The sequence below is a fragment of the Sorex fumeus genome, unplaced genomic scaffold (assembly GCF_029834395.1).
Source record: "Sorex fumeus unplaced genomic scaffold, SorFum_2.1 ptg000013l, whole genome shotgun sequence".
Lineage (NCBI taxonomy): Eukaryota > Metazoa > Chordata > Mammalia > Eulipotyphla > Soricidae > Sorex > Sorex fumeus.
This window is the reverse complement of record NW_026606070.1, coordinates 17,941,124-17,948,132: the sequence shown is the minus strand read 5'-3', so window position 1 is coordinate 17,948,132 and position 7,009 is coordinate 17,941,124. Positions and strand designations below refer to the sequence as shown.

The following is a 7,009-nucleotide window of genomic DNA, read 5'->3' as shown; positions in this document are numbered from 1 at the left end:
TTGGATACATTTATGAGCAAATGTGTTCAATATATCTTTGAAGATTATGAAGACTTTCATTGAGAAATGACCTAGTATGCAATTTATCAATATCACATAATATTTTTATAAGACTGTTAAGGCTAGTGGTAATGAGATGACACTGTACACTGTTTCATGACATATTAATTCAAGCAAAAGTTATTGTCTAGTTTAATATGAGTTTCTTAGAAGTGATGCCTTGAGCACTTGTTTTGCTTTGTTGGGGGGGGCGTTAGTACAGCAGGTAAGTTACTTAGCTTGCAATTAGCTGACTTGGGTTTGATTCTTGGCACTACATGTGGTTGTCCAGGTGTACTCTGGGATTTTGTATTTGCTTTTATTTTTTTCTTTCTCTTCACCTGCATTTCTCAGGGTTCACTCCTAGATTAGTATTTAGAAGTTACTCCTGGCAGTGCTAGGGGAACTAGAGGCCATGCTGGGGACAGAACTTGGGTTCACTGCATGCAACTAACCACATGACTATTGACAATAACCCAGTTCAGCTCAGGTGCCATATGATTTCCACAGCAACCCCATAAAGGTTCCCTGACCCATACCGTTTTCTTCCACTGTATGACTGAGTTATACAGAAGCTCAAAGGGCACAGAAAAATATTTCAAATCAGATCTTATAAGTGAAATGCAAGTTAAAGACTATGAAATCTCATCTCACTGTTAAGAACAGGTCTTTATGAGTGGTTTATATCAAAATGACAGAGGATAGAGTTGTGGGCAATAGGACCACCCCTACTTTATTAATGTGAATTGGGTCTAAAGTGGTGAACTCTATGAAAGGTGTGAGTATTTCTCAATTACACAATTCCACTTCTACATATATGATCAAAGTTTTCCAAAGATTGCTTTAGTATGTACACATATATGTTTATTGTAATGCTATTTACTATACAAAAACCTGGAAGCAGCCGAGTATCCAACACAGAGTTGATAAAGAAGTTGTGAAGGTAGGGTCTTGATGGGAGATAGGGTGTGAAGTGAGAGTGTTTCTTAGTCCCTACAATGCGAAAATCTCCATTGGGAATAGTTCTGTACCTTTCCTTGACCAAAACTAGCTGGAGAGAGTGCTGAGCATCTCTAAGAGTGGAATGAGTGCTGACGGGCAGCGAGGACACAGCTCAGAAACACATTTCCAGGAGGGAGAGGGTAACTTGGATTCTGTGAGCCCCGGAGTTTTCTGGCACAAGGCTATATTCAACACACTGTGTCAAGGTCTGGGATTTATCATTGTCTGCCTTGCAAGTAGTAGGATTTTTCAATTCCCATCCCAAGTCATGGGTACATAGTTACTGGCATTATAACTTTAGTGCAAACCCCCCAAAAGACTTTCTCCCCTTTGTATGTCTGCCATGTCAATCTAGTACCCACCTAAAGACACAATTCTTCATTCTGGGCAGAGTGAGGAGAAAAAAGCAGAGAAGGAGAGTAATGATTGGCAGTTGTGGCTTCCTGGTACACATGACAACACATATTGCAGACCAAAGAAACCACACAGCAGGAAAGGTGCCCCCAGCTCAGCTGATTTTGATCCTTGGCACCATTTAGGGTCCTCAAATCTCTGCCAGAGCATAGGTCCAGTAACAATTCTTGAACACAACTGGTGTGCTCTCATGATAAAACAACACCAGTGAATAAAAACATGTTGTTCAATATTCTTAAAGGTCATATACGGATGCATTCAAATAATGAATGATGGATAAAGACAGTATGCCTATAATGTATCAACCTTTTTTTCAGCTAAAAGACCACTTCTAGGAAAATAAAATACCTACATTAGCTGAAGGATGCTGAAATCAAAAGACTATCTTTTATATATATGTGTTACCAGAATATCATAATAAGGTAATATACTTAGAAACAAAATAGATTCAGGACTTTCTAAATCTAAGAAAAGGGAAATATCGTACTTAAACACCTGAATTTCATTGCATATAGGTACATTTGTGCATTTTAGGGGGAATTACCTAAAGTTCTTAGGGTTCAGTCTTCACTATGCTCAGGGTTCAATCTTGACACACTTGGATTTTATATGGGGTCCTGGGATCAACCTTGTTCAGCGATATGCAAGGCCAACACTCTCTTTTGGCCTCTATAATTACATTTCATGCAAAAACTTGCTTTATAACTAGTAGTTCTTACTTTTTTTTCTGTAAATCTTTTCATAGGTTTTTAAAATGTACTTACTTAAATTGCCTATGGAAACTCTTAATTGTTTGAAGAGAATATTTTATGGCACGTAATTGTTCTCATCTTTAGTGCTATAAGATGCGGATCTAAAGTCGATATTTTCTTGTGGGAAAACCTATTTTAAAGATTTAAGTAGACCTAAAACATATTCAACATAATCACTTTAAAAGTCGATGTATAACTTTTATATATGTTAAAATAATATATTTAAATATGTAACACCCATGAAAAATCATTTTCTGGGCTGGAGCGATAGCACAGCGGTAGGGCGTTTGCCTTGCACACAGCCAACATGGCCCACCCATGTTCTATTCCTCCGCCCCTCTTGGACAGCCCGGAAGCTACGGAGAGTATCTCGCCCGCAGGGCAGAGCCTGGCAAGCTACCCGTGATGTATTCAATATGCCAAACATAGTAACAACAAATCTCCCGATGGAGACATTACTGGGTCCTCTCGAGCAGATTGATGAACAACAAGAGGACCATAACTGAGATTCTCTGCTTTTTGCATTCTGGAGAACACATGTTCTGTCTTGAGCACATGTCTCTCTTTATCTCCCATCAAATCTCTAAGTTTTGTCTGAACAAAACATTTTTCTTCACATGCACATACATACATACATACATGCAAAATATCATTAGTAATCCCTAAAACAGAAGCACGTAAATTATTTTATACATTTTTACCATAGAATGTCAAAATTCAAAATTGCATTGCTTTAGTCTAAAATGAGGTAAATATTCTGTTTGTATGCTGAGTACACAATAATGTTATTGCACATATAAAACAGAATACATGATATACACAGTTATGTACAAAATAATAAGCATCAATATTATTAATAAAATATTTAATAATAGATTATAATTTCTTATTTGTCCATAGCAATATTGCAAATTGAATTTATCTCAGGAATTTCTGTACATTTTTAAAAGACTGAGTTATATACTTCAATACATACAACACATAAAATATAATTTTATTTCCTTTATTTTTCTCCTTGGAATGACATATTTAGAACTCTAAATGGTAGTTAATAATTGACAAGCAAGTTTTAAAACAAGAAATCAATTCAGAAAAGAATTTTTTTTATCAGAGGTGAAATGGATCCAGGCCCTTCACCTTCTTTCTGGAATAAACTAGAAGGATCCTGTCTGTGAGAGAGAGCAGCTTGGGGCCTCAGATGCAGCTACTGCCTCTTTTCCTTCTTCCCTGATTTAGAAGACAGCCGGCAACAGCACAGGCAACATTTGGTGATGAGCCACAGGGCAGCTGCCACACAGGCCAGCAGGAGGCCGATCACGTCCAGAGAGTGGTACTGGAGCAGGGAGAGGCGGTGGGAGGCGGGCCGCAGGTGTTTGGCTCCTTTGTGGCGCATGACGAACTCGATCCAGAAGACCGCCCTGTCCAGACCGCCCTGTCCAGAGGCTTCACTGGCTGATCTCGTTGAATTGCCCTGAGTTTCATCGCATTCTCCTTATCCCTAAGGAAGAGCCCCAAAGGGCATATTGAGAGAAGTGAGATTGCTGAAGTGTTCCTTGAGGGATTTTAAATGTCACTCCTATGAATGAAGCTGATGTCCTAGGATTATGGATGCAGCAGTATATTTGGGTGGCCTTCACTGGCACTTTAGAGTTTCATAGGAATTTTTAAATTTACAACTATTTTGCAATGAATAAGGAATATAAGATAAATATGCTTTATCTTATTCTTATACTGATAATTTGAAATTCAGTATGCTCACTTGATTAAGAAAATATACTATATATCACTTGTATTTTTCTAAGTAACTGCATCTTGGCTTATTGTTCTTATAGGAATTTTTGAAATGAATAGGTTCTCAATTATTTTATATCATGCAGATTACAATCTGTGTGTTCTGCAAAGATTTTAGGAAAATTCTATTATTCTGGTAAATCTTATGTTATTGAGATTTTATTTAAGATTTTCTCTAAAGGCTAATGGTCTCATGTTGGTTTTATCTTTTAGCCATACACCTTTTTTTTATGAGACAATTGTCCCTTACAAAGCAGGTCATTTATCATTATGAAATATTTGCATTTATTTTAGTAACATTCTTGCCTAAATTATTCTAGATTAGTAGATTGTTGATTATTACATTTTTTCACAGTTATTCTGAAGTTGATCATTTTCCGCTTTTGTAATTAACAATATTTAGTATAATTCTTTAATTCTTCAGGTCCTTTTTTAAAAAGTCTATCTTATTAACCATATGTAAGTGCATTTTTAATTGCCCTATGACAATTTTGATATTTTTATGCAATTTCTTCTGGACAGATTTAATGTCAGTGTGTGCCTATTTAATTGTACAATATCATTTTAGTTATTTTTATACTGCCAATTTCCTTTATGTTTTTTAATACTACACATTCTTTTGATATCTTAAATTAAAAAAAATTTTCTTCGAGAAAATAAATTTTTAAATATTCTTCTAATTCAACAATAATATGAGAGTAGCAATACATTTGAAATTGATGGATGCTATACTAAACACTACAAATTTTATCACAGTACATGAAATACATAACATGAAATACTTTAAAGTAAACAAACATTTAGCATTTATGTTATCATACATAAAACCATATCTTTTTCTAAGTATACAGTCAAAGACCAGAATTACCACCTGCTCCTAATGGAAAATGTTTTGAAATAACATACTAGATTCTGTCATTATTTACATTAATTAATTGCACTGAAGCACTGTCTTCCCATTGTTCATCAATTTGCTTGAGCGGGCCCAGTAATATCTCCATTGTGAGACTTGTGTTACTGTGTTTGTTATATCAAATATGTCACAGGTAGCTTGCCAGGCTTTGCCAGGTGGGCGAGACACTCTCGGTAGCTTGCCGGACTCTTGGAGAGGGGTGGAGGAATCGAACTAGGTTAAGCCTGGTTGGCCTCCTGCAAGGCAAACGCCCTACCTGCTGTGCTATTGCGCCAGCCCCTTTGTAATCATGGTTTGTATATTTGCTTGGGGCTTTTAGAGCATTGCTAAGGGTATCTGGAGGTCACACCCTGTGGTACTCAGTCAGCTGGGCTGGGGGTCAGTTGCCACTGGGGCCTTGTAATGCTGGGGGAGTCTAAGACTACAATGAGTGTCACTGGGCACCCTTCCCTGCCCCCAAGAGTAGACCTGGTGATGTTGTGGTGCCATGTTGTATTAGGGTTCAAACCAAGCATGTAACTCTGACCTAGCATCACATAATATCCCTCAAGTCTGCCGGGAGTCTGCTCTGTCCCTGAACACAGAGCCAAGATTAAGCCCTGGGCACAGACAGGTCTGACCCAAAAAATGGACAATAATAAAAAATGAACATACATGGGCCAGAACTACGGTTCAGTGGTCAGGAGTTACATGCTTGGTTTGAACCCTAACATTAATTAATTATAATAATTAATATTAAGTAGCAATATTACTTCTTAATGTGAACATCAACTCTTCTTTCTGGGTTCAAAGAAACACTGGCTTTAAATTTTCTAAAAATTTAGCATAAGTATTTTTTAGAAGAGAATATATGATGCCTTAGTCATATGACAAGATAATAACTGAAGTATTAGAAAAATTTATAGCAATACTACAACTGAAAGCCAATATACGCCTACTGGGATTGTGCTGATAGAAAAGACTTCTGATACAATACTTTGGCTGCAATGTGGAAAAATCTCACAGTTAATGTTTAAAATACCAAAAGTTGGTTGGTCCTTCTCCCTCAGAAGGAGCATAACATGCTCGCCATAACCATGCTACCAGACCCGTGCCAGGATGTTTCATTTGGAGTGTCTGGTAGTCGGATGGGTAAGACCACTACCGGAACCAAGGGACGAGCATCGTCAGCCAAAAACCTCCAAAACTCAACGAATGCCATGTTCACGGTCGCTCTCCAGACTCTGTAGCTGAACATCAGTCACCAGAATCTATTCCTGGTTCACAGCCGCGTGAATCTTCAAACCACACACCATACCCTAACTCCAAGAGCACTGCACCACATTTGATAGGGTTCAATGTAAGAGGCAACCAATTTTGGGGGGAAATATACATTTTTTACATATATATATGCACACAAAGCCCAATCTTCATTCTCAACTTCTGAGATTTCTATGGCATTAGGAATATTCTTCCATTTGTAATAAATCTTTACATGGTTTAAGATGCAGGCTTTAATAGCAGCCTGTTACAATGTAACTAAATGGGTGAATCTATTAAATAAATGGTTGAAAAATACTAGTAAGATGGGCTTCATCATCTTATTCATTATACATTTAATCTTTTAAATGATATAAAATATGCATTGGCAAAAGTCGCTATGTATAGATATTATTTGTTAAAGTATTGTGATAATCATGAAGGATCACTGATGACTGTCTTCAATGCATTGAGCAAATCTGAACTTGACATTGTTTCTAGATCCACACTGACAGCTGCTCCCTTGGCTTTCATGTGAACGCTGTTATCAGGCTGATCTGCAAACAGAGCAATGCCCACCACAGGGACCCCATGGTAAATTGCCTCATAGATCCCATTGGTCCCTCCGGAGTAATGAAAGCTTTGGTTTTGGGATGACTGAAGATTGAGTGAATTTTGGGAAATAGGAAATTCACTACTGAGACTTCCTATTGCGATATTATATTGAATTCGACAGTAATTTCAAAGTAAGTAATTCTCTTATAATTATAATTGAAGTGGTACAGTTACATCATGTGATTTCGATAAGCAGATTATGTGACTTTTGGTTTATTTGTTATGTTTCAGTATTTGGGCTATG

General features: G+C 37.2%; 1 pseudogene; it reads right to left on the bottom strand.

The window, feature by feature from the left end:
- Positions 1-3,393: 3,393 nt before the first annotated feature.
- Positions 3,394-7,009, bottom strand: part of LOC130020655 (UDP-glucuronosyltransferase 2B31-like) — a 43,171-nt pseudogene continuing 39,555 nt past the window's right edge.